We start from the raw sequence: 23,188 nt of genomic DNA on the forward strand, positions 1-23,188 counted from the left end.
ACATTGAACACTGGCATTGTCCATATGTTTCTATATGTTTCCATTCATTTCGTGACTTCAGAAACAAAGTTAAGCCTGAATTTAGATAGAAAATCACTAAAAGGAATGGCTACTAACTGGAACAACATTTTTCATTGTAAAAAAAAAAAATAATAAGATTTTGAGATGCTTTTCAGCTGGATGCCAGCATTGCAGGTGACACTTCTATCAGTGTGAACATAGGACTGTTGATCCAAATATAACTGGTACAGGGAAGATAAATACTTGTATGAAAAGATTACTCACAATACTGTATAGTAGTATTCTAGTCTGCCAACTTGCCTAATGCACATATTTGAATAAAATGTCTGGGATCCTTATTCTGCAAAGTAGCCAAACAAATCATGTGCCTGTTTCATCTCACTGGATTACAAATACAGAAAGTACTTCTTTATTCACCAGAACTAGGAAACATATGTGGCCTTGGAATCCCTAAAATAATGCAATATATCCCTGCGGTGTCGTGTAGGCCAACTGAGGCTCCTGAAAGAGTTCAAACACGGAAAATAAAGATTGCATCCGGCCAGCCTGTGTTCACTCAGTTTAACATGGATTGCTGCATCCTTTCTTTGTAGGAATCACACACACAACTTACCCAGCAAATACTACACTAATTTGATACCCTGCAAGTGCAACTGCATTATCATTTCATCATTTCAGTTGTTACATTTATGTTATGGAAAATGACATGAATTTGCAAACAATACAGGAGTCCAGCCAAAATGTAAAATGTATAAGAAATATACTCACATGATCCATAATCCAAAAAAGTAAGACAACAAACTAAAAAATAAAAAGAAATAGTCCTACAACCACAGAATGTCAGATGCAAACGTCCAAAGAAACAGCAGCACTGTTGCAAGCAAAGAAACAAGAAACCAATCCTAAAGCCTCCCTCCAGCAGCGGGCCTACCTGCTAATTAGATACATGGGAAGCTAAGGATAGACTGAAAAGCCTGGCTAATCACTCTGAGATTGGACTGAAATCTGCTGAGGCTTTGGACACATGACTTGGGCTTCACCATTGCATAAAGGGAGTTAAATACGCTTTGAGAAATCAACTGAGGGGTCAGTCTATGACTAAGCATAACTCCTTTTATCTGTCACCTATTGTCCATTTAGTCATTATTATGTCTTGCAGTGTTTTTTGTGTCTGCACTACATGTTGGCTTCTTCTACTGGCTACTTGTTTATGTGTTGTAGAGCAAAACCTTACAACTTATTCAAAATATTAAAGATTCTTCCTAAATACAGTCAAAGAAAAAAAGTCAAGAAAAAGCAAATCAAAACCATCATTGTCAAAGCAAACCCATACATGTCATCTGATTTTTGACTCTGTCAAAAGGGAGATTTACTGATGTAGTCACCTTTTTCTGAGACAAATTTGTGAGCAAGACAGAAACTCTCGCTGTTTTAATTCTCAAGAAAGCGTAACATTTCTTTGCCTTTGCGTCGGCCAGATCTGTGGTCATAAGTGCTGAGTTAAAGTCGTAAAAATGCTGTTGCTAGGTAACGGCAACGTGGACAGCGTCTGGAGACCACAGACGCTAGCAATTTTAACAGTCTAACATAATGCAGGAAATGCAAAGGCACGACATCACAAAAAGATGAGGCCCTTAATAAAATCAATATTTCCCTCTGACATACACTAAGTTATAAATACAAACCCTATATGACTAAAAATTACAATATATCAGCTTAACATCAAACGAAAAATACATTTCCATGGCCCCTTGACATTTCTGTAAGTGTCTGCAAACATGTGACGTGTTTGCTGACAAACTTGCTGACAAATTTTAGGCTTATAGAAAATTTTGAGTTCCAACGTCAGGAATACCACGAGGGGGCTGTTTATATGGACTCTTCTCGTGTGCACGATAAATACGACCCCATTCAAACGCAGCAAAAGGCTTTATGTTCCCCGGTTGCCCTTCTGTCCAACTCAGGAACACCCGAAGACAATTTCCTCAAACTTGGCACAAACTTTCACTTATCCTCAGAGGTGCACTTTTTAGACTTTGGTGCTTGAAGGTTAAAGCTCACTGTGGCCTCTTTAAACATGTGGCCATAGCTTATGAATTAAAACGCTGATTATGACACAAATGTCAAATGGGATAAAACGGTGATGTGATGACATTTTAGATCCAAAAAGTCGAAGGTCAGCATCACTGCAACATGAAAGCATTCTTCAAAAACACTGTCCATTTTTCAATGCCATAAATCAGGAACAGAAGAGGAGATTGTGAACATATTTCACATGTGGTCAGATACTAAAGTGGTGACACTAATCTTGGGTGTCCAACTGTGATGATTGCGAAGATCTCCTGTGGGGTCAGGTTGACAATGTATGTAAAGCATCAACGAATTTGTAACTTCTTCGCAGCAACATTGATATTTGAAGCATTGTTTACTGTCCTGGCTACAACTTTGTGCTCAATCAGCTTTTTTGGTAAAAAAAAATCCTTCACTACATATACATATACATATACATATACATATACATATGAGTCAGGACAGACATGGATGTAAACTGCAACTTCGCTGGTTGGTGGAGGTAACTGGGAGGCTTCAATCTTGTGCACCTGTGACTTAAATTTTTTTTTTTAAAAAGTACCTCTGTGACATGGTGTCGTTAAAAATTAGCCTACTTCAATCTAAGCTGCCTTGCTGGCACATACTCCTCACAGTCTCCTCAGACAGACTGGTGCGACAGAGCATGCGAAATGGTCGCAACGCTCAAATTTACAACGCAAATAGCAGCTAATCATTCGTGTTCCACCTACAGGTGTTGCATGTGAATGGTATGGTGTGTGAAGCAAGTTTACATACTGTATTTTTCTTGTCTAAATAGTACTTAGTCACTTCAAAATGACAAAGAGGAACTGCCGCAGGCAGGGTTACCCTTATCAGAGGCTTACAGATGGCATCCCGATCCCCCCTATGATGTCAGGAGTATGAAGAAGGGCTTAGTCACAGGAGCACCCACTCCCACGAAGCCTACACAGACACACACACACACATACACACTCAGTGGGGTGAGCTCCATATGTCCTCCGTCTTAAGGAGCTTGATGGGTCATGATAGGGTGGAGTTGACTCAAGGTGGACAGATAACTCATGGAACAAAATAAAAGAAAGACCCTCCCTTTCTGCTGTGTGATGACGGCAAATGAATGACTCAGAAGAACAGCTGAGGTTTGACCATGGGCTTTCCTGTGTGAGGAGGGCACCTCCCCTCACTCCTTAGAGTCAGATGAAAGAGGTCATGATGAGTTTGAGTCAGTTTAAATGGAATCATGAGGAGTTGCAACTATGACAGAGATTACTTATGCTTTAATTAAATGAATTCTAAACCAAATATTTCACCCATAGAATGACTTTTACTGTTCTTTGATAGACCAAATAATGAACTAACCACTTCATCTACTGCCAGCCTATCAGAGCTTAAGGTGCACAGAAGAAGATTTCCCAGAACCTGTACTCTACATTAGATTAAATTAAATATGATTAGCATTTCTGTGTCCTGTCAGCCGTTTAGGCTCCAACATTGGGAGGCAGTTAAGATCACAGTCACAGAAGGACGCCCTGAAGCTCATCATCCGTCAAGCTCACACGTGTGCACTGATGCTCAGGCTTAGCACTCCCTCCTCCTGGCTGCAGTTTAAATATTAGGGCTAATTAGTGTGCAACCTGCTGTGCAACAGGACTCCATTAAGTCACAGTCTTAATAAAGCATACACCCAGGAAGTTGAAGCACTGATTAATTGCCCCAGTTAAAGGCTAAGACTTGAGCATTTAAGAGTTGAAGGTTGAGTTTTAGTAACAAATACTCACTCTTAAAAGGTACATTAATTGTAACATATATCAACTTTGTAATTGCACTAATTTAGACTTTAGAGATTTCAGGTAAAAAAATTTAAAAAAAAAACTTTAAATGTCCATAATGAAATATTAAATCATCATTGAATTTACGTACATAAAATTCACAACAAATACAAGCAACTTTGATTCTGGCACTTACATGCTAACATTAAAAGGTTGTAAGATTTCAAATGTTGATGTTCCTAAAGAAGATTTTTTTTTTTGCTATTTTGCTTTAAAATGACAACTTCAAAATCATTTTGACGTTACACTGATTTTTAATCAATATAATGGCACTTTTTGAATCCCAGTCTGCGCCTCGAACATCGTTTTTTGCATCATGAAACTTGGGTTGACTGTGTATGATCTCCTGTGCAATGTGGTAACGCTTTTCATCACTATACATCACCCACCTCCAACTCTGGGTATTCGGCTAGCTCGTTATTCTCGGTAAGAACATCATGGCAGAGGTGAAGAAACCGAAAAAGATGTTGAAGGAGAAGGCTAAGAGAAAAAGAGAGAGTGAGCGAGAAAGATGTCGAACTAGAGTAAATCTCAAACTGGCTATGAGTCGTTGGTGACAGCTTCACAAAAAAAACAGGCTGCCACGTTGGCCTTCTTGCTGTTGGACTACAAAGTAATAATGGATTACCACTTATGGTAATCGTTCAGCAAGAGTTGCATAATGTTGCCTTGAATAAAATATTGTGAATACATTAATTGTGAATAAATATAACTATTTTACTTAAAACTTATAAGTAAAAAATGCATGCCTTTGCCACTGCAATTTTCATTCAATATAGAACCTGTGCCAATCTGATAGACAGGCTTTACCTCTGTTCACCCTTTAACCTTTACCTATCACAGTGAGGTGAGGATCACACAGAAGGAGTTTAAGTATAACCAACAGAAGCTGTCTTGGCCTGGTATTTACATAATCCTGCAGTGGCAGTGTGTGCTCTGGACAAATCCTGCTGTACTTAAACGAAACCTCTGGAGCTACTTTAAATGTCCTTATTTATCCATGTGTTGTGGCATTTGATTTTTTTTTTTTATTGTTAAACTGTAAAGAGATTTGAATGCATTTTACTGTTTCACTTTAATGGGCCATCAATTTTAGATGCAATCCTCCTTCGTGTGTTCAAATTGACAATACATTTGCATTGCACAGTGCAGCAGCAAATGCAACCATGTGCAAGTGTGGTTATACAGTGCAAGGCTTACAGTATGTCATTGTTCAAGTCTATCCGGTGTGATTTATGGCCATGACCATACTTTCAGCAGTCTGCCAAGATAAGGCACAAGGACATGAATCCTATTAGAGAGAACTAAAAGTGCTTAAACAGTTTCTTCTTCAGTGTAATCAAACCAAGCTGTAGCCTTAGCTGATTGTTTTACAAATTCGGGTTTTTTGTTGTTGTTGTTGTTTTTACTTGTAAGGCTGTTTAGTTCTTTAAGATAAAACTAAATATCAACTGTTTGGGAACTGGCAAAGGAAACAGATCATTTTCTTGAATCGCAAAATGTACATGAACAGAGCATAAGTTATGTTATGATTGGTATCTGCATCAACCAACTTTGTTGACAAAAATTTAAAAAAAAAAGTCTGTCAGAAGTGGGATTCGAACCCACGCCTCCAGGGGAGACTGCGACCTGAACGCAGCGCCTTAGACCGCTCGGCCATCCTGACAACTACAATTTGCTACCTTAAAAAACAACCACAATAATTCCACACATCCCTCTAAAGTTGATGTCATATTCGAGTTCAAATTAGTAACGATTCTTATGGTATAGATGCAGCCTAGAAAGGTTGCTCTAGTTTATCTTTGCGCGCTTGAAAATAATATGCACGGATGGAGCTACAATAATCTAACGTACTGTCTGAAATAACAGAATATCTGATGGATATAACTTTGGAAAACCAACAGTCTTCGTACGAAACACGGCCTGGCTCAGTGGCTCAGGGGATTTCTGAAGAGATAAACACACGTAACTGGAGTTTTGAGATTATGATGAGGAGCGGCTGAAGTCTGCGACTGCTCTCATGTCCGTCACATGCTGACGCTTTGAAAAGTAGTATCTACATCAAGTGAATCTATTTAAAGTAGGACCAGGTGGTAATTTACGATGAAAAGAGCCACGAAGATGCTTTAAAAAAAATTAAAAAAAAATAAAAAAAGAAGAGAGAAGTATGAGAAATACATTTTTCTCTGTTGACTTATGATGTTGCTTAATGTTTGATCTTTCTTTCTATCCATCGATTGATGCATCAATGCATATCTACCTATTAATCTATACTATTGTCACTTCTATCTTCATATTTATCTTGTGCTACTAAATGAATTACACTGACACTGGGACTTCGTACAGTTTGTCATTTAAGGGAGTAGTTGTATTAAATATGAATCAGGATTCAGAGTTTGTTTGTTTGTTTATTTATTTAAATTGACACATGCCACTGATGGTGGTTTTAGCATATTTTTTCTTATAGCTTCAAGTTAAGAGGCTTTGCTTGCAGAATTAAAACCCCACTCATAAGCAGAAATTGGCCAGTTTGTAAATGGCACATGTTAGCCAGAAAGATCATGTGCTACTGTAATTAATGATTTTTATTTTTTTTTAAATTTTTTTACTTGCCTCAAACACCTTGGGAAATCTGCTCTCTGAAAGTGCAAACGGTGTGATATTTCTGCAGAAGCAGATTTCACCAAACTACAGGATCAGGTCTTAAAGTGCATACAGTGTGTTTAACAGAGTTGTGAAATACTCTAATATAACTTTATTACCTGTCCAGTGCTGCATCTCTGTTTACTTCATGTTGGAGTTAAGAAGTAGTTGAAATGCAGAACATGATCATGAAACTACTGCAGCATATCATAGCTTGGTTATATTTGCATTCTAAACTTTTGCAATACAGTTGGTAAATGAAGAATCACACTTTAAGTTGAGACTTAGTTGAGATAATGGTTAATGGTTTGACTTCCAATCCAGTCTTTGTGTACCTGCTTGTAGGTCATACTGAATACGTGACTGCTTGATTTGCTTATCAGAGTTTTCAGCTATCACTGCTCTTTAAGTATTCTGCCATCTGTAATAAACATAGACCTATCCAACTCATATCCTGTTTTGAACCTGTCAACATGGTACTTTAGTTGAAGTGTCTAAACACACGGGACATCTGTGTGAGTCATTTCCGCGTGTCTCATTTTTGATGTTGAGTCTTTAAGGAAACAGGGCCGAGCATCCAGCAGGAAGGGATTCCTTCAAACTCAGACATCAACAACATCCCGAATATTAAACCTGTAACGTAAGGTCAGAGGAATGGGAGTGAGCATGGAAATGATGCCAGAGTTACCCGTTGCCAAGGTCAGTCAGGAGCATTGGTACTCGGAATTTCTGAGTGTAAACATCTCACATCAAGGCAAGGGAAATGCTGTGTGTCATAACTGACGTACTACATCTCTGAGCGAACAGCAGTAAATGAGGTTTTCTGTTTCTGTATATAGGAACTTGCATCATTGATCAGTCATCTGACACAACTCTTTTCAAGCCACGAGTGAAGGAGACTTCGATTCTAATTCCAGAGATGTGGGCAGGATGCTTCTTTCCATGTAGCCCAACCCTTGCTTTGGATAAATATTAATGACTAATAATTAGGGATACAAAAAACAATTATTATCAGGACAGATTAACTGCCAATTATTTTCTCAGTTATTCTACAATCACTTAGTCCATAAAACGTCAGAAAATAATACACATCACAATTTTCCAGATTCCAATTTGACATCTTTACATTGCTTTTTGCATCTAAAAACACCCAAAGATATACAATTCATAATAATGTTGCACAACAAAAATCGGCAAATTCTCATACAAACAAGCTTGAATAAGTCCACTCTTGTGCGAAAAAATTATTGAAAAGATGAATTTATGATTCATAATTTATAGGTAAAAGTCCAATACTAGAGTTTTAAGTAAAAGTAGGTCTAAATACAAGTAGCATCAAAATGTAGTTAAAGATTACAAATAATGTTAATTGTTTGTTCCCCTCACCATGAGTGTAACCACTGCCTTTTTTGGGGGGATTCCCATTGTTAAGGAAAAACTTATTGTGTGACTCACCCCTTCTAATTTTGCACTTGGTTACACCCACTTTTTTTTTTTTTTTTTATCACATTTTGGACTACATGCTACAGTATGACCTTTTTTTTTAACTTTTTCAACAACATGCTATAGTATTACTTTTTTTTACTTTTTCAACAACATGCTATAGTATGACTTTTTTTTTTAATTTGTTGACGACATGTTATAGTGTGACCATTTTTTTCATATTTGGGACTACATGCAAGAGTTTGACTTAATTTCAAATTTGGACGACATGCTACAGTGTGACTTTTTTTTCATATTTGGAACGACATGCTCTGGTTTGACTTTTTTTACATTTTTGGACGACATGCTATAGTATGACTTTTTGATCATATTTTAGACGACATGCTATAGTATGACTTTTTGATCATATTTTAGACGACATGCTATAGTATGACTTTTTTCTCATATTTTAGACGACATGCTATAGTATGACTATTTTTCATATTTTAGACGACATGCTATAGTATGACTTTTTGATCATATTTTAGACAACATGCTATAGTATGACTTTTTGATCATATTTTAGACGACATGCTATAGTATGACTTTTTTCTCATATTTTAGACGACATGCTATAGTATGACTATTTTTCATATTTTAGACGACATGCTATAGTATGACTTTTTTCTCATATTTTAGACGACATGCTATAGTATGACTATTTTTCATATTTTAGACGACATGCTATAGTATGACTATTTTTCATATTTTAGACGACATGCTATAGTATGACTTTTTTCTCATATTTTAGACGACATGCTATAGTATGACTATTTTTCATATTTTAGACAACATGCTATAGTATGACTTTTTGATCATATTTCGGACGACATGCTTTAGTATGACTTTTTGATCATATTTTAGACGAGATGCTACAGTATGACTTTTTTCTCATATTTTAGACGACATGCTATAGTATGACTTTTTTTTAAATATTTTAGACGACATGCTATAGTATGACTTTTTGATCATATTTCAGACGACATGCTATAGTATGACTTTTTTTTAAATATTTTAGACGACATGCTATAGTATGACTTTTTTTTCATATTTTAGACGACATGCTATAGTATGACTTTTTTTAAAATATTTTAGACGACATGCTATAGTATGACTTTTTTTTCATATTTTAGACGACATGCTATAGTATGACTTTTTTTAAATTATTTTAGACGACATGCTATAGTGTGACTTTTTGATCATATTTTAGACGACATGCTATAGTATGACTTTTTGATCATATTTTAGACGACATGCTATAGTATGACTTTTTGATCATATTTTGGACGACATGCTATAGTATGACTTTATGATCATATTTTAGACAACATGCTATACTATGACTTTTTGATCATATTTCAGACGACATGCTATAGTATGACTTTTTGATCATATTTTAGACGACATACTATACTATGACTTTTTGATCATATTTTAGAAGACATGCTATAGTATGACTTTTTGATCATATTTTAGACGACATGCTATACTATGACTTTTTGATCATATTTCAGACGACATGCTATAGTATGACTTTTTGATCATATTTTAGACGACATACTATACTATGACTTTTTGATCATATTTTAGACGACATGCTATACTATGACTTTTTGATCATGTTTTAGACGACATGCGATAGTATGACTTTTTGATCATATTTCAGACGACATGCTATAGTATGACTTTTTTTAAAATATTTTAGACGACATGCTATAGTATGACTTTTTTTTCATATTTTAGACGACATGCTATAGTATGACTTTTTTTAAAATATTTTAGACGACATGCTATAGTGTGACTTTTTGATCATATTTTAGACGACGTGCTATAGTATGACTTTTTGATCATATTTTGGACGACATGCTATAGTATGACTTTTTGATCATATTTTGGACGACATGCTATAGCATGACTTTTTTTTCATATTTTAGACGACATGCTATAGTATGACTTTTTTTAAATTATTTTAGACGACATGCTATAGTATGACTTTTTGATCATATTTTAGACGACATGCTATAGGATGACTTTTTGATCATATTTTAGACGACATGCTATAGTATGACTTTTTGATCATATTTTAGACGACATGCTATAGGATGACTTTTTGATCATATTTTGGACGACATGCTATAGTATGACTTTATGATCATATTTTAGACAACATGCTATAGTATGACTTTTTGATCATATTTCAGACGACATGCTATAGTATGACTTTTTTATCATGTTTTAGACGACATGCTATAGTATGACTTTTTAATCATATTTCAGACGACATGCTATAGTATGACTTTTTGATCATATTTCAGACGACATGCTATAGTATGACTTTTTTATCATATTTTAGACAACATGCTATAGTATGACTTTTTAATCATATTTCAGACGACATGCTATAGTATGACTTTTTGATCATATTTTGGACGACATGCTATAGTATGACTTTTTGATCATATTTTAGACGACATGCTATACTATGACTTTTTGATCATGTTTTAGACGACATGCTATAGTATGACTTTTTGATCATATTTCAGACGACATGCTATAGTATGACTTTTTGATCATATTTTAGACGACATGCTATACTATGACTTTTTGATCATATTTTAGACGACATGCTATAGTATGACTTTTTGATCATATTTTAGACGACATGCTATAGTATGACTTTTTGATCATATTTCAGACGACATGCTATAGTATGACTTTTTTTCATATTTTAGACGACATGCTATAGTATGACTTTTTGATCATATTTTGGACGACATGCTATAGTATGACTTTTTGATCATATTTTAGACGACATGCTATACTATGACCTTTTGATCATGTTTTAGACAACATGCTATAGTATGACTTTTTGATCATATTTCAGACGACATGCTATAGTATGACTTTTTTTCATATTTTAGACGACATGCTATAGTATGACTTTTTTTCATATTTTAGACGACATGCTATAGTATGACTTTTTGATCATATTTTTGGACGACATGCTATAGTATGACTTTTTTTCATATTTTAGACGACATGCGATAGTGTGACTTTTTGATCATATTTTGGACGACATGCTATACTATGACTTTTTGATCATGTTTTAGACAACATGCTATAGTATGACTTTTTGATCATATTTCAGACGACATGCTATAGTATGACTTTTTTTCATATTTTAGACGACATGCTATAGTATGACTTTTTTTCATATTTTAGACGACATGCTATAGTATGACTTTTTGATCATATTTTGGACGACATGCTATAGTCTGACTTTTTGATCATATTTTTGGACGACATGCTATAGTATGACTTTTTGATCATATTTCAGACGACATGCTATAGTATGACTTTTTGATCATATTTTATACATGCTATAGTATGACTTTTTGATCATATTTTGGACGACATGCTATAGTCTGACTTTTTGATCATATTTCAGACGACATGCTATAGTATGACTTTTTTTCATATTTTAGACGACATGCTATAGTATGACTTTTTAATCATATTTCAGACGACATGCTATAGTATGACTTTTTAATCATATTTCAGACGACATGCTATAGTATGACTTTTTGATCATATTTCAGACGACATGCTATAGTATGACTTTTTGATCATATTTTGGACGACATGCTATAGTATGACTTTTTTTCATATTTTAGACGACATGCTATAGTATGACTTTTTTTCATATTTTAGACGACATGCTATAGTATGACTTTTTGATCATATTTTGGACGACATGCTATAGTCTGACTTTTTGATCATATTTTTGGACGACATGCTATAGTATGACTTTTTTTCATATTTTAGACGACATGCGATAGTGTGACTTTTTGATCATATTTTGGACGACATGCTATAGTATGACTTTTTGATCATATTTTGGACGACATGCTATAGTATGACTTTTTGATCATATTTCAGACGACATGCTATAGTATGACTTTTTTTCATATTTTAGACGACATGCTATAGTATGACTTTTTGATCATATTTCAGACGACATGCTATAGTATGACTTTTTGATTATATTTCAGACGACATGCTATAGTATGACTTTTTGATCATATTTTAGACGACATGCTATAGTATGACTTTTTGATCATATTTTGGACGACATGCTATAGTATGACTTTTTGATCATATTTTAGACGACATGCTATAGTATGACTTTTTGATCATATTTTAGACGACATGCTATAGTATGACTTTTTTTTAAATATTTTAGATGACATGCTATAGTATGAATTTTTGATCATATTTTAGACGACATGCTATAGTATGACTTTTTTTTAAATATTTTAGATGACATGCTATAGTATGACTTTTTGATCATATTTTAGACGACATGCTATAGTATGAATTTTTGATCATATTTGAGACGACATGCTATAGTATGACTTTTTGATCATATTTTGGACGACATGCTATAGTCTGACTTTTTGATCATATTTTTGGACGACATGCTATAGTATGACTTTTTTTCATATTTTAGACGACATGCTATAGTATGACTTTTTGATCATATTTTGGACGACATGCTATAGTCTGACTTTTTGATCATATTTTTGGACGACATGCTATAGTATGACTTTTTTTCATATTTTAGACGACATGCTATAGTATGACTTTTTGATCATATTTTATACATGCTATAGTATGACTTTTTGATCATATTTTGGACGACATGCTATAGTCTGACTTTTTGATCATATTTCAGACGACATGCTATAGTATGACTTTTTTTCATATTTTAGACGACATGCTATAGTATGACTTTTTAATCATATTTCAGACGACATGCTATAGTATGACTTTTTAATCATATTTCAGACGACATGCTATAGTATGACTTTTTGATCATATTTCAGACGACATGCTATAGTATGACTTTTTGATCATATTTTGGACGACATGCTATAGTATGACTTTTTTTCATATTTTAGACGACATGCTATAGTATGACTTTTTTTCATATTTTAGACGACATGCTATAGTATGACTTTTTGATCATATTTTGGACGACATGCTATAGTCTGACTTTTTGATCATATTTTTGGACGACATGCTATAGTATGACTTTTTTTCATATTTTAGACGACATGCGATAGTGTGACTTTTTGATCATATTTTGGACGACATGCTATAGTATGACTTTTTGATCATATTTTGGACGACATGCTATAGTATGACTTTTTGATCATATTTCAGACGACATGCTATAGTATGACTTTTTTTCATATTTTAGACGACATGCTATAGTATGACTTTTTGATCATATTTCAGACGACATGCTATAGTATGACTTTTTGATTATATTTCAGACGACATGCTATAGTATGACTTTTTGATCATATTTTAGACGACATGCTATAGTATGACTTTTTGATCATATTTTGGACGACATGCTATAGTATGACTTTTTGATCATATTTTAGACGACATGCTATAGTATGACTTTTTGATCATATTTTAGACGACATGCTATAGTATGACTTTTTTTTAAATATTTTAGATGACATGCTATAGTATGAATTTTTGATCATATTTTAGACGACATGCTATAGTATGACTTTTTTTTAAATATTTTAGATGACATGCTATAGTATGACTTTTTGATCATATTTTAGACGACATGCTATAGTATGAATTTTTGATCATATTTGAGACGACATGCTATAGTATGACTTTTTGATCATATTTCAGACGACATTCTATAGTATGACTTTTTGATCATGTTTCAGACGACATGCTATACTATGACTTTTTGATCATGTTTTAGACGACATGCGATAGTATGACTTTTTGATCATATTTCAGACGACATGCTATAGTATGACTTTTTTTCATATTTTAGACGACATGCTATAGTATGACTTTTTTTTTAAATATTTTAGACGACATGCTATAGTGTGACTTTTTGATCATATTTTAGACGACATGCTATAGTTTGACTTTTTGATCATTTTTTAGAGGACATGCTATAGTGTGACTTTTTGATCATATTTTAGACGACATGGTATAGTATGACTTTTTTTATCATATTTCAGACGACATACTATAGTATGACTTTTTGATCATATTTCAAACGACATGCTATAGTATGACTTTTTGATCATATTTGAAACGACATGCTATAGTATGACTTTTTGATCATATTTCAGACGACATGCTATAGTATGACTTTTTTTTCATATTTTAGATGTCATGCTATAGTATGACTTTTTCATATTTTAGACGACATGCTATAGTATGACTTTTTGATCATATTTCAGACAACATGCTATAGTATGACTTTTTTTCATATTTTAGACGACATGCTATAGTATGACTTTTTGATCATATTTTAGACGACATGCTATAGTATGACTTTTTTTCATATTTTAGACGACATGCTATAGTATGACTTTTTGATCATATTTCAGACGACATGCTATAGTATGACTTTTTGATTATATTTCAGACGACATGCTATAGTATGACTTTTTGATCATATTTTAGACGACATGCTATAGTATGACTTTTTGATCATATTTTGGACGACATGCTATAGTATGACTTTTTGATCATATTTTAGACGACATGCTATAGTATGACTTTTTGATCATATTTTAGACGACATGCTATAGTATGACTTTTTTTTAAATATTTTAGATGACATGCTATAGTATGAATTTTTGATCATATTTTAGACGACATGCTATAGTATGACTTTTTTTTAAATATTTTAGATGACATGCTATAGTATGACTTTTTGATCATATTTTAGACGACATGCTATAGTATGAATTTTTGATCATATTTGAGACGACATGCTATAGTATGACTTTTTGATCATATTTTGGACGACATGCTATAGTCTGACTTTTTGATCATATTTTTGGACGACATGCTATAGTATGACTTTTTTTCATATTTTAGACGACATGCTATAGTATGACTTTTTGATCATATTTTGGACGACATGCTATAGTCTGACTTTTTGATCATATTTTTGGACGACATGCTATAGTATGACTTTTTTTCATATTTTAGACGACATGCTATAGTATGACTTTTTGATCATATTTTATACATGCTATAGTATGACTTTTTGATCATATTTTGGACGACATGCTATAGTCTGACTTTTTGATCATATTTCAGACGACATGCTATAGTATGACTTTTTTTCATATTTTAGACGACATGCTATAGTATGACTTTTTAATCATATTTCAGACGACATGCTATAGTATGACTTTTTAATCATATTTCAGACGACATGCTATAGTATGACTTTTTGATCATATTTCAGACGACATGCTATAGTATGACTTTTTGATCATATTTTGGACGACATGCTATAGTATGACTTTTTTTCATATTTTAGACGACATGCTATAGTATGACTTTTTTTCATATTTTAGACGACATGCTATAGTATGACTTTTTGATCATATTTTGGACGACATGCTATAGTCTGACTTTTTGATCATATTTTTGGACGACATGCTATAGTATGACTTTTTTTCATATTTTAGACGACATGCGATAGTGTGACTTTTTGATCATATTTTGGACGACATGCTATAGTATGACTTTTTGATCATATTTTGGACGACATGCTATAGTATGACTTTTTGATCATATTTCAGACGACATGCTATAGTATGACTTTTTTTCATATTTTAGACGACATGCTATAGTATGACTTTTTGATCATATTTCAGACGACATGCTATAGTATGACTTTTTGATTATATTTCAGACGACATGCTATAGTATGACTTTTTGATCATATTTTAGACGACATGCTATAGTATGACTTTTTGATCATATTTTGGACGACATGCTATAGTATGACTTTTTGATCATATTTTAGACGACATGCTATAGTATGACTTTTTGATCATATTTTAGACGACATGCTATAGTATGACTTTTTTTTAAATATTTTAGATGACATGCTATAGTATGAATTTTTGATCATATTTTAGACGACATGCTATAGTATGACTTTTTTTTAAATATTTTAGATGACATGCTATAGTATGACTTTTTGATCATATTTTAGACGACATGCTATAGTATGAATTTTTGATCATATTTGAGACGACATGCTATAGTATGACTTTTTGATCATATTTCAGACGACATTCTATAGTATGACTTTTTGATCATGTTTCAGACGACATGCTATACTATGACTTTTTGATCATGTTTTAGACGACATGCGATAGTATGACTTTTTGATCATATTTCAGACGACATGCTATAGTATGACTTTTTTTCATATTTTAGACGACATGCTATAGTATGACTTTTTTTTTAAATATTTTAGACGACATGCTATAGTGTGACTTTTTGATCATATTTTAGACGACATGCTATAGTTTGACTTTTTGATCATTTTTTAGAGGACATGCTATAGTGTGACTTTTTGATCATATTTTAGACGACATGGTATAGTATGACTTTTTTTATCATATTTCAGACGACATACTATAGTATGACTTTTTGATCATATTTCAAACGACATGCTATAGTATGACTTTTTGATCATATTTGAAACGACATGCTATAGTATGACTTTTTGATCATATTTCAGACGACATGCTATAGTATGACTTTTTTTTCATATTTTAGATGTCATGCTATAGTATGACTTTTTCATATTTTAGACGACATGCTATAGTATGACTTTTTGATCATATTTCAGACAACATGCTATAGTATGACTTTTTTTCATATTTTAGACGACATGCTATAGTATGACTTTTTGATCATATTTTAGACGACATGCTATAGTATGACTTTTTGATCATATTTTGGACGACATGCTATAGTCTGACTTTTTGATCATATTTTGGACGACATGCTATAGTATGACTTTTTTTTCATATTTTAGACGACATGCCATAGTATGACTTTTTTTCATATTTTAGACGACATGCCATAGTATGACTTTTTGATCATATTTCGGACGACATGCTATACTATGACTTTTTGATCATGTTTTAGACGACATGCGATAGTATGACTTTTTGATCATGTTTTAGACGACATGCTATTCTATGACTTTTTGGTCATGTTTTAGACGACATGCTATAGTATGACTTTTTGATCATATTTCAGACGACATGCTATAGTATGACTTTTTTTCATATTTTAGACGACATGCTATAGTATGACTTTTTTTTTAAATATTTTAGACGACATGCTATAGTGTGACTTTTTGATCATATTTTAGACGACATGGTATAGTATGACTTTTTTTTATCATATTTCAGACGACATACTATAGTATGACTTTTTGATCATATTTCAAACGACATGCTATAGTATGACTTTTTGATCATATTTGAAACGACATGCTATAGTATGACTTTTTGATCATATTTCAGACGACATGCTATAGTATGACTTTTTTTTCATATTTTAGATGTCATGCTATAGTATGACTTTTTCATATTTTAGACGACATGCTATAGTATGACTTTTTGATCATATTTCAGACAACATGCTATAGTATGACTTTTTTTCATATTTTAGACGACATGCTATAGTATGACTTTTTGATCATATTTTAGACGACATGCTATAGTATGACTTTTTGATCATATTTTGGACGACATGCTATAGTCTGACTTTTTGATCATATTTTGGACGACATGCTATAGTATGACTTTTTTTCATATTTTAGACGACATGCCATAGTATGACTTTTTTTCATATTTTAGACGACATGCCATAGTATGACTTTTTGATCATATTTCGGACGACATGCTATAGTATGACTTTATGATCATATTTTAGACATGCTATAGTATGACTTTTTAATCATATTTCAGACGACATGCTATAGTATGACTTTTTGATCATATTTCAGACGACATGCTATAGTATGACTTTTTAATCATATTTCAGACGACATGCTATAGTATGACTTTTTAATCATATTTCAGACGACATGCTATAGCATGACTTTTTGATCATATTTTGGACGACATGCTATAGTATGACTTTTTGATCATATTTTGGACGACATGCTATAGTATGACTTTTTGATCATGTTTTAGACGACATGCTATACTATGACTTTTTGGTCATGTTTTAGACGACATGCTATAGTATGACTTTTTGATCATATTTCAGACGACATGCTATAGTATGACTTTTTTTCATATTTTAGACGACATGCTATAGTATGACTTTTTGATCATATTTTATACATGCTATAGTATGACTTTTTAATCATATTTCAGACGACATGCTATAGTATGACTTTTTGATCATATTTCGGACGACATGCTATAGTATGACTTTATGATCATATTTTAGACATGCTATAGTATGACTTTTTTATCATATTTTAGACAACATGCTATAGTATGACTTTTTAATCATATTTCAGACGACATGCTATAGTATGACTTTTTGATCATATTTCAGACGACATGCTATAGTATGACTTTTTGATCATATTTCGGACGACATGCTATAGTATGACTTTATGATCATATTTTAGACATGCTATAGTATGACTTTTTAATCATATTTCAGACGACATGCTATAGTATGACTTTTTAATCATATTTCAGACGACATGCTATAGTATGACTTTTTGATCATATTTTGGACGACATGCTATAGTATGACTTTTTGATCATATTTTGGACGACATGCTATAGTATGACTTTTTGATCATATTTTGGACGACATGCTATAGTATGACTTTTTGATCATATTTCAGACGACATGCTATAGTATGACTTTTTTTCATATTTTAGACGACATGCTATAGTATGACTTTTTGATCATATTTCAGACGACATGCTATAGTATGACTTTTTGATCATATTTCAGACGACATGCTATAGTATGACTTTTTGATCATATTTTAGACGACATGCTATAGTATGACTTTTTGATCATATTTTGGACGACATGCTATAGTCTGACTTTTTGATCATATTTTAGACGACATGCTATAGTATGACTTTTTTTTAAATATTTTAGATGACATGCTATAGTATGAATTTTTGATCATATTTTAGACGACATGCTATAGTATGACTTTTTTTTTAATATTTTAGATGACATGCTATAGTATGACTTTTTGATCATATTTTAGACGACATGCTATAGTATGAATTTTTGATCATATTTGAGACGACATGCTATAGTATGACTTTTTGATCATATTTCAGACGACATGCTATAGTATGACTTTTTGATCATATTTCAGACGACATGCTATACTATGACTTTTTGATCATGTTTTAGACGACATGCGATAGTATGACTTTTTGATCATATTTCAGACGACATGCTATAGTATGACTTTTTTTCATATTTTAGACGACATGCTATAGTATGACTTTTTTTTTAAATATTTTAGACGACATGCTATAGTGTGACTTTTTGATCATATTTTAGACGACATGCTATAGTTTGACTTTTTGATCATTTTTTAGAGGACATGCTATAGTGTGACTTTTTGATCATATTTTAGACGACATGCTATAGTATGACTTTTTGATCATATTTCAGACGACATGCTATAGTATGACTTTTTTTTCATATTTTAGATGTCATGCTATAGTATGACTTTTTCATATTTTAGACGACATGCTATAGTATGACTTTTTGATCATATTTCAGACAACATGCTATAGTATGACTTTTTTTTCATATTTTAGACGACATGCTATAGTATGACTTTTTGATCATATTTTGGACGACATGCTATAGTCTGACTTTTTGATCATATTTTGGACGACATGCTATAGTATGACTTTTTTTCATATTTTAGACGACATGCCATAGTATGACTTTTTTTCATATTTTAGACGACATGCCATAGTATGACTTTTTGATCATATTTCGGACGACATGCTATAGTATGACTTTATGATCATATTTTAGACATGCTATAGTATGACTTTTTAATCATATTTCAGACGACATGCTATAGTATGACTTTTTGATCATATTTCAGACGACATGCTATAGTATGACTTTTTAATCATATTTCAGACGACATGCTATAGTATGACTTTTTGATCATATTTTGGACGACATGCTATAGTATGACTTTTTGATCATATTTTGGACGACATGCTATAGTATGACTTTTTGATCATGTTTTAGACGACATGCTATACTATGACTTTTTGGTCATGTTTTAGACGACATGCTATAGTATGACTTTTTGATCATATTTCAGACGACATGCTATAGTATGACTTTTTTTTCATATTTTAGACGACATGCTATAGTATGACTTTTTGATCATATTTCAGACGACATGCTATAGTATGACTTTTTGATCATATTTTAGACGACATGCTATACTATGACTTTTTGATCATGTTTTAGACGACATGCTATAGTATGACTGTTTGATCATATTTCAGACGACATGCTATAGTATGACTTTTTTTCATATTTTAGACGACATGCTATAGTATGACTTTTTGATCATATTTTGGACAACATGCTATAGTATGACTTTTTTTCATATTTTAGACGACATGCTATAGTATGACTTTTTGATCATATTTTATACATGCTATAGTATGACTTTTTAATCATATTTCAGACGACATGCTATAGTATGACTTTTTGATCATATTTCGGACGACATGCTATAGTATGACTTTATGATCATATTTTAGACATGCTATAGTATGACTTTTTGATCATATTTCAGACGACATGATATAGTATGACTTTTTTATCATATTTTTAGACAACATGCTATAGTATGACTTTTTAATCATATTTCAGACGACATGCTATAGTATGACTTTTTGATCATATTTCAGACGACATGCTATAGTATGACTTTTTGATCATATTTCGGACGACATGCTATAGTATGACTTTATGATCATATTTTAGACATGCTATAGTATGACTTTTTAATCATATTTCAGACGACATGCTATAGTATGACTTTTTAATCATATTTCAGACGACATGCTATAGTATGACTTTTTGATCATATTTTGGACGACATGCTATAGTATGACTTTTTGATCATATTTTGGACGACATGCTATAGTATGACTTTTTGATCATATTTTAGACGACATGCTATACTATGACTTTTTGATCATGTTTTAGACGACATGCTATAGTATGACTTTTTGATCATATTTCAGACGACATGCTATAGTATGACTTTTTTTCATATTTTAGACGACATGCTATAGTATGACTTTTTGATCATATTTCAGACGACATGCTATAGTATGACTTTTTGATCATATTTTAGACGACATGCTATACTATGACTTTTTGATCATGTTTTAGACGACATGCTATAGTATGACTTTTTGATCATATTTCAGACGACATGCTATAGTATGACTTTTTGATCATATTTTATACATGCTATAGTATGACTTTTTAATCATATTTCAGACGACATGCTATAGTATGACTTTTTGATCATATTTCGGACGACATGCTATAGTATGACTTTTTTATCATATTTTAGACAACATGCTATAGTATGACTTTTTAATCATATTTCAGACGACATGCTATAGTATGACTTTTTGATCATATTTTGGACGACATGCTATAGTATGACTTTTTTTCATATTTTAGACGACATGCTATAGTATGACTTTTTGATCATATTTTAGACAACATGCTATAGTATGACTTTTTAATCATATTTCAGACGACATGCTATAGTATGACTTTTTGATCATATTTTAGACGACATGCTATAGTATGACTTTTTGATCATATTTTGGACGACATGCTATAGGTTGACTTTTTTATCATATTTCAGACAACATGCTATAGTATGACTTTTTGATCATATTTTAGACGACATGCTATACTATGACTTTTTGATCATATTTTGGACGACATGCTATAGTCTGACTTTTTGATCATATTTTGGACGACATGCTATAGTATGACTTTTTTTCATATTTTAGACGACATGCTATAGTATGACTTTTTTTCATATTTTAGACGACATGCTATAGTATGACTTTTTGATCATATTTTATACATGCTATAGTATGACTTTTTAATCATATTTCAGACGACATGCTATAGTATGTCTTTTTGATCATATTTCGGACGACATGCTATAGTATGACTTTTTTATCATATTTTAGACAACATGCTATAGTATGACTTTTTAATCATATTTCAGACGACATGCTATAGTATGACTTTTTGATCATATTTTGGACGACATGCTATAGTATGACTTTTTTTCATATTTTAGACGACATGCTATAGTATGACTTTTTTATCATATTTCAGACAACATGCTATAGTATGACTTTTTGATCATATTTTAGACGACATGCTATACTATGACTTTTTGATCATATTTTGGACGACATGCTATAGTCTGACTTTTTGATCATATTTTGGACGACATGCTATAGTATGACTTTTTTTCATATTTTAGACGACATGCTATAGTATGACTTTTTTTCATATTTTAGACGACATGCTATAGTATGACTTTTTGATCATATTTTGGACGACATGCTATAGTCTGACTTTTTGATCATATTTTTGGACGACATGCTATAGTATGACTTTTTTTCATATTTTGGACGACATGCTATAGTATGACTTTTTGATCATATTTTGGACGACATGCTATAGTATGACTTTTTGATCATATTTTAGACGACATGCTATACTATGACTTTTTGATCATGTTTTAGACGACATGCTATAGTATGACTGTTTGATCATATTTCAGACGACATGCTATAGTATGACTTTTTTTTCATATTTTAGACGACATGCTATAGTATGACTTTTTGATCATATTTTGGACGACATGCTATAGTATGACTTTTTTTCATATTTTAGACGACATGCTATAGTATGACTTTTTGATCATATTTTATACATGCTATAGTATGACTTTTTAATCATATTTCAGACGACATGCTATAGTATGACTTTTTGATCATATTTCGGACGACATGCTATAGTATGACTTTATGATCATATTTTAGACATGCTATAGTATGACTTTTTGATCATATTTCAGACGACATGATATAGTATGACTTTTTTATCATATTTTAGACAACATGCTATAGTATGACTTTTTAATCATATTTCAGACGACATGCTATAGTATG

The 23,188-nt window shown here is 32.2% G+C and overlaps 1 non-coding gene across 1 annotated transcript; it reads right to left on the reverse strand.

The window, feature by feature from the left end:
- Positions 1–5,506: 5,506 nt before the first annotated feature.
- Positions 5,507–5,589, reverse strand: trnal-cag (transfer RNA leucine (anticodon CAG)). Its single transcript has one exon. It is a non-coding gene; the product is annotated as a tRNA-Leu (tRNA).
- Between the last annotated feature and the right edge of the window lie 17,599 nt (positions 5,590–23,188).

The sequence above is a fragment of the Embiotoca jacksoni genome, unplaced genomic scaffold (genome assembly GCF_022577435.1).
Source record: "Embiotoca jacksoni isolate LCO1_2020_lvr unplaced genomic scaffold, fEmbJac1.0.p SCAF_96, whole genome shotgun sequence".
Lineage (NCBI taxonomy): Eukaryota > Metazoa > Chordata > Actinopteri > Embiotocidae > Embiotoca > Embiotoca jacksoni.